Consider the following 7,767-nt stretch of genomic DNA (forward strand, 5'->3'; position numbering starts at 1 on the left):
ACAAAAACAATGTGAAAATTGAGAGACCCATATTAGGAACCTTTGAGATCCAAATTTTCCCATAGACAAAATCTGCAAGAATTCTCCAAATTTCAGTGATAAATCAGTAATCGATCATATATCAAAAGTATCTTAATCAAACCCATCTCTGAGCCTGTAAATATTTCCATATCTTCAAATATGAACTGTAAGAATACGAAAATTGCATAACATAACCAAAACTTGTCTTTATTGTATTCTCGTACCACTGACTGTAACCACACCAGACCAAGAAATAACTCCACGACTTAATCCACACCCCCATCCTGATTCCTGCACCAGATACTAAAAATTGCTAAAAAGAATTCAGAAAAAAAAAAAAAAGATGACACGGAAGAAACAAAATCAAAAAGCAATTAAACCCGATAAGATTGAGAAAAAATCAATTGATTGCAGTACCAAAACAAAATAGGACCCATGATTAGAATTAAAAATCAAATATGTGATACTGATTTGTATTGTTAAAGATTGTTTGTCTGATACCTCATTGTATTGGGTGATTGTAGAAACGCCATGTTCTCGGTGGCGCAAACAAGGAGGAGGGGGGCGATGGAGTCCGCGGCGGTCAACGAAGAGGGCGACAAAGAAGGGCAGGGGTCAACGTGGAGGCCACAGAATGGAGCGAATAGCGACGGATTTGCTGAAGTGGGGGACTAAAACGCGACTAAAAGTAGTCTAAGGGGTGTTTGGCATAACTTTTCAAACCCCAAAAGTCTTTTTTTGAAAAGTTACAAAAAGTCAAGATTTCCTGACTTTTCCAAAAAGTTCCTTTTCCTTAGGTAAAAACTTCAAAAGTAGCTTCTAAAAGTAGTTTGTCAAACATTTTTTGCTTTTGTTTTTCCAAAAAGGATGGAAAAGAAATAAATTTAAAACAAATGAACCATATTAAAAAGGTAATAGCTACGAATGCTTACCAATCCAAATCATTTATATTTTTATTTTTTTTAATTTTATAGTATTAGATTAAATAGAAAAACATTATTATAAACTTAAGTAATCATTTTACTAATTAGAAAATCAAATAAACATATTATTAATTTTTAAAATTAAATAAACATAATTAGATGTAGTTAAAGGTTTAACTTAATTCAAATAAAAGTAAAATGGTATAATAGGATTAAATGACAGAATCTCAGAGATCAAATTTGTAACTTCAATTAAAACATATCGAATGTCCACCGGTACATTTTGGTAGTCTTCTTCACCCGATTTCTGGAAAACGGATACATCTGCTTTTTTTTTTCCTACTTCGATGGATTAAAAGGAAAAACCAACAAAATTAAGGGGCAAACGGTCAAAAAAGAAGCAAGCCAATAAAAAGCTCCGTCTTCTTCCGTCTTCCGATTCACGTCACATGCTGTTCACGCGTCTTCGGTCACGCCACCTCAGCATCATGCATCTTCAAGGACGCCGACTCCGACGCCGACTCCGGGTAGCCTTAGAGTGGTGAGTATTTTTTAGTAAAACGAAGACAAAACTCCAAAAATGGTAAATGTGGTATTCATTTAATTCAAATCACAATTTTCTTGGATCAATGGTTTTTGTGAGCAAATTTTATGGTGGTATTCATTTAGTTCAAATCACATTTTTTTGAATATTTTTTCTGTTTAATTTAAAAATTTATTAATAATAAATATGGCATCTCTCTCTCTCTCTCTCTCTCTCTCTCTCTCTCTCTCTCTCTCTCTCTCTCTCTCTCTCTCTCTCTCTCTCTCTCTCTCTCTCTCTCTCTCTCTCTCTCTCTCTCTCTCCAGAGACCAGCTTCATATACCCACTTTTCTTTCCACTTTTTTTATTCATGTAAACAGCACTAAAACCCTAGAAAACCATTATTATTGGCAACGTGATTTCTTGACCCTAACTGAATACCCCACAACTGCTTGACACTGACGAAATCGACCACTACCAACCTGTTCCCCTTCTCTTCATGTCGTTGATTATTTAGTGTGAGTGGTAAGGACAAACAACTAAGGGACGAAGGAGATGATGGGTACACTCAAATCTATCAAAGTCTAAATCTTAATCCAAACCTCATCTTCATCTCCAATTTGCCCCAAATGAAGATGGATTAACAATATGAAGATGGTTTGGATCAATTTATCTTTTTGTTCGTGTTTCTTTTTTCTTTTCTTAAACTCCTAAAACACATCAATTTCCCCTAATGAAGATGGATTCATCATTGAAAATTGTATCGAATTTGGAGCTTCACAGGAATGAAAATTGATTCACTTGAATCGGAGGTTCACCAGACGTGATCGCCATCCTGTCGCCACTTCTCGCCAAGGGTATCAACACTTGGATTCTTCTATAGTATATGCAGGGCATCAACACATCGATTCTTCATCAAACTATTCGATTGAACCCATGTTGTTACTTTTATGTTGAATCTCCCACTCTTAGAAAAACTATAATCGGATCTCTATGGTAATTGTAATTTGATTTTGGTGATTGTAGTCTAGCTTACAGATTCACTTACCTGAAACCATAAACATAAACCGTAAGCGTATAGTTTACTGAGTTCCCCCAAAGTACCACATACCACACATAAAAGAAAATAAATGTTATGGGCCAAATCATAGATATTTGATCATTTCCTGCTATGGGCCAAATTTTAGATATGACCTCAATAAGACCCCTAAGGCCATAAAATTGCAAACTTTATGCCTTTGCATGGCTACAAGAGGCTCGACACTAAAAACCTAACTTTCTTAAACCTTTTCTACACCATAACTCTTCCATGCGGACAAACCAAGATCCAAGCTTGCATTTTTCTGACATTAAATGCCCTGAAATGTCTAAAAGGATGGCTTAAAGGCTTTAGAGTACATCATACCTCCAAATGGTGCACACCGAAGAGAAGATGTTGGATCCAAAGTAGTGAGAGGAAATCGTACTCCTTGAAGATCTCTTCACAAACAAGAGAGCCCATAACTCACTCCAAAAGCTCAAAATGCTCAAAATAAACTAGGGTTTTCAAGGAGGGTCGATCTTGGGATGGAGGCTGATAAAGGTAAAGGTGTTGGGTGCTATAATGGTGCTTAAATAGTGCACAAACCCTAAAATTAGGGTTTTGGTCTAAACCACGTACGCGTAGCATACTAGCATACGTGCAACATACTGGCGCGGAACTAGGTACACCCAACGTACCCAAGCTGCACCCAAAAAATCACGAAATTGGCATTGGGGACCCATCTTGCAAAAAATTCATAACTCAAGGGTCAAAATCAAATACCTATAAAACTAGATGTTACAACTCTCCCCTACAAGAACTAGACTTCGCCGTCAAAGTCTACTGCCATGAACAAATTAGGGTAATGCTCTTGCATTTCTGCCTCGGGCTCCTATATCCACTCGGAACTCTTGACCAGTGACATTTTTTTGTTACGCAAAGCCTTTGTCTTCCGATCTAGGATTGTCGTCGGTCTGTCCATATAATTCAGGTGGTCATCAACCTGAATATCATCCAGAGGAACAAGTTTGGACTAATCGGCAACACACTTCTGAGGCTGAGACACATGGAAGGTGTTATGGATTTGGATAAACCCTTGGGGAGCGCGAGAATCGGGGCCTCACACAGTTTCTTCCTCGGTGTCTCAAAAGCCAACTGCAGATCAGGCCCCCATCGAAAAGTCACATTCTTCTTAGTCGAATGGGTTAAAGGCATTGCAATCTTGGAGAAATCCTAGATAAATCACTGATAATACCCTACAAGACCTAAGAAACTCCAAATATCATATGTGTTCCTCGGAACCTCCAATCACATCATGGCCTCGATCTTGGCCGGATCGATCAATATACTATTGTAGTTCATAATGTTCCCCTAAAATTGCACATCGTGCAACCAGAACTCACACTTGGAGAACTTGTCATAAAGCCTCTCCCCCCTCAGGGTCTTTAATACATCTTGCAAATGTTCCTCGTATCGCTCCTTGGTCTTGCAAGAGAGTAAAATGTCATCAATGAATATAATCATAGAATGATCCAACATCGTCTTGCAAACTCGGTTCATGAGACCCATGAACTTTGTTGGTGTATTGGTGGGCCTGAATGGCATCACCACAAACTTGTAATGACCATAACGAGTCTTAAAGGCTATCTTCTGCACGTCATCCTCCATGATACTCATCTGATTGTACCCAACCTCAAATCAATTTTGGAGAACCAATATACACCCTGAAGTTGGTCAAATAAATCACCAATCCTCTATAGTGGGTAACGTTTATTCACCGTTATCTTATTCAACTCTCAGTAATCAATGCACATTTTGTGTAAACCGACCTTATTTTTCATGAATAGAATCAATGCTCCGCACGGAGAGATGCTCGGACGAATAAAACCCTTGTCTAGCTGCTCCTGAAGCCGCGTAGACAACTCCTGCATCTCAGGTGGCTCCAGGCAATACAATGCCTTGGCTATCGGAGCCCCACCAGGAACCATATCAATCCAAGACTCAACCTTCCATTCGAGATGCACTCATAGAAAATCCTTGGGAAACATATCGAGGAAATACCGAAGGCTGGATAGCCCACTCAATTATGTCTTGTCCTCAACTCGAGTGTCTACAACATAAGCTATAAACCCAGAACAACCATGTTGCAAATATATCATGGCCTTCGCAACTGAACAAAGAACTGGTCCATGTGAAGCTCTCTCACCAAGAGTAACTAGTTCTCCCCCACTTGGGGTTCAAACTCTCACCAACTGCCGCACGCAATCAATTCATGGCCCCATTGGGGCCCAACCAATCCATCCTCATGATAACCTTCGATCCTCTCAAGCGAATCGACACCAAATCAATATAGAATCTCTCACTAAATATATTCAAGACACACCAACGGAAAACCCTCGAAGCACTCACAGTATGATTATCCAGAATCTCAACCTCTAGTGGGGAATCCAAAGTCCCAGGAGCATCGCAAAACTTCTTGCTAAGTGTAGGAGATACAAAGGATCAGGTAACCCCCGTATCAAACAGAACATGAGTGGTCAAACCATTGACCAAAAAGCTCCATATACAAGATCAAAATAATCATAAGCATAAACAACAAAATAAATAAGAGAAAGAAATAGGACACATACCGATAACCACATTTGGCGTTGCAGAGGCCTTATCGGTCATCATGTGAAATGCCCTGCTCGTCATCATAGGAGCCTCTCACATGCCTAGGTGGCCATCCGTAATCCTTAAGGTGGTTGGCGCAGGTGCCGCGACTGCTCCTTTGGACAATCTCGGACCATGGGCCTTTTAAGGCCAGTCTGATTGCAATAAAAGAAAATCACAGCCCCCCTGGGGCGATCCTTGCTCATGTGGCCCGACTGGACATAGCTAAAACAATCTGTATCCACCGCTCGAAAAGCCTCACTGTGCGGCTTGCCACACTTGTTGCAACGGCCATGACCATGATTGTCTCTGGTGTGAGTATTGGAGGTCTTGGACCTCTTAGCATGGTTCATCATTGTCTGTACCTTCTCCAACTTCCTTATCGATCAGAGCTCCAACTCAATCTCCTGCTTGTGGGCCCTCTTAATCACGTTATTCTAGGTCTCGCACCCCTAAAAGCTCACGAATTTCCTGATATCGTCCCTCAGAATGTCATGTTATCTTGTCTTCGAAATCTCCTCATCCACAACGTACTACGGCACCAACAAATTCGTTTCCCTACATTTGGCAGTAATCTCCGCCATGATCATAGTAGTCTAACGAAATTCCTAGAACTCCCTCGCTAGCTACTGCACCTTGATAGGAGGTACAAACTTCCTTTGGAATCTTTGAGGAAAATCCTCCCAGGTCATCACTGCCACTACCGCTGACCCTACAGCTCGGGTAACCTCCTCCCACCAGCCTTGTGATCTGTTCCTCAGTAGGCATGATGCAAATCCCACCTTTTCCTCCTCATGGAAAGGCTCGTCCGCTGAGCATTCTCCAAGTCAACAATCCAACGACGGCTAGCAATGGGGTTAAGAACTCAAGAGCTCAATAGCTTCACAAGCCTTTAACTCCCGACATGAGAAAGTTCGAGCTCCAACCTGACTCATAGCAATCTCGTCTCGAAAAGGCTTGTGCCCCTCATCCACCAACTCCATAATCCCATCCTTGATGGTACCGAACAAAACAGGGGTAGCATGCAAGATACCGCTAGTATCCTCGGCCGAAATGAACTCATATAACCTCTCATCAATTGGCTCAACACCTAAACCCAAGCCTAAACTAAAAGCCGAACGTGAACCTCCTCGAGTAATCATCAGCATCCTCCAAACTGAAACACAACATATAAATAATCAGCAAAGGACTCGAGGGCATTCCTCTATATAGTTCTCCTTAGAGTTTCTAGGTCTGCACTCGTCTCAAGTATAACTCATATGCTTCTAGTAGTACGAGCCTAATACTACATTTCACACCTACATGTACCATCCTCAAGGTCAATATTGATTCCTCTAAGTCATCACATTAAAGAAATAAACTAAACCTATTCCATATAACATACATATCCCAGAATCTCCTAGGTTTTCTCAACTCCCACCACTTGCAATACTAAGAACCTCAATCAACACTACTGGTTTCCATGTGTATGCATGTTATACAAAAAATAAGATCACATAGACTGTCAAATGATGATTCTACTCTAAGTCCACAACCAAAAGAAGAACAGGAAATGAGTCCAAATCGATCGTTCTAGGGATGTACAATCCTAATCATCTACAACTTTGAAAGGATAACCTTAGCAATTAACTGAGCCGATATCAATTCTAATCTAGCATGCAATTCTCATATCAGTCATTCATGAAGGTATCCAATCTTAATTAATCGTTCTAAGGCTATACAATCCTAATCGATCATTCTTGAAAGTATCCTTAGCCATAATCTAGCATGTAATTCTCATATCAAGCATACTACTCTTAATATGTATGTATAGGTAATTTGAGAACCACTTACTTGAGCTCGACTAATTACACGCATCACATCCCTTCTTTTTAACAAAAGTCCTTTTAAAAGTTTAACGTCATTTTTTTAAGAAAACTATCATTTCCTTATTTTGAGTTCTAACGCACCCGAAAGTATACCCGAATCTCTCAAACACAGGCTCTAATACCAACTTGTAATGACTCAAAAATAGTAATAAACTGTTTCATTTAAAACTATTAATTCCATTCATTGATTGTACCAAAAACTATCAATCATTAAATTATTCAAAACATCACGAGGCATCAAGCATTCTATACAACAAGCAATGGGCCCTCATTGGTGCCTTCAACCCATGGATCTAGTGAGAAAACTCAACTCAACTACTGAAAAACTAGATGAATATTCGGGCTGTGTTAAGACCGGTTTTCACACCTGATTTAAACAAATAAAATTAATGGCTGTTGGTTGCACTAAAAATATAGCACAAGGAAGCAGGGTCGAATCCGTAGGGACATAGTCTAAAAGTCAATGTCTTTTAGCATCTAACAACATTTAATCTCCAAATATGCATCAAGCTGCTCCCAAAGTACTGCTTCACTCGAACTATCTGAAATTGACATAAAAAATGGTACCAGTACGAGAATTCTAATAAAATACATGAGTTGAACATTATTTAAATAAATGACATGAAAATGTACAAAAGATGATCCTAAATGATAATGAAAACTACCCTATAAGATGCATAAAATGGTATTTAAAAAAATCTCCCCAATCTTAAATCTTACTTGTTCTCAAGTAAAAAAAGATAAAACATTATAAACAAA

The sequence above is a fragment of the Lactuca serriola genome, chromosome 1, assembly GCF_051521515.1.
Source record: "Lactuca serriola cultivar US96UC23 chromosome 1, Lser_US96UC23_V15, whole genome shotgun sequence".
NCBI classification, from domain to species: Eukaryota; Viridiplantae; Streptophyta; class Magnoliopsida; order Asterales; family Asteraceae; genus Lactuca; species Lactuca serriola.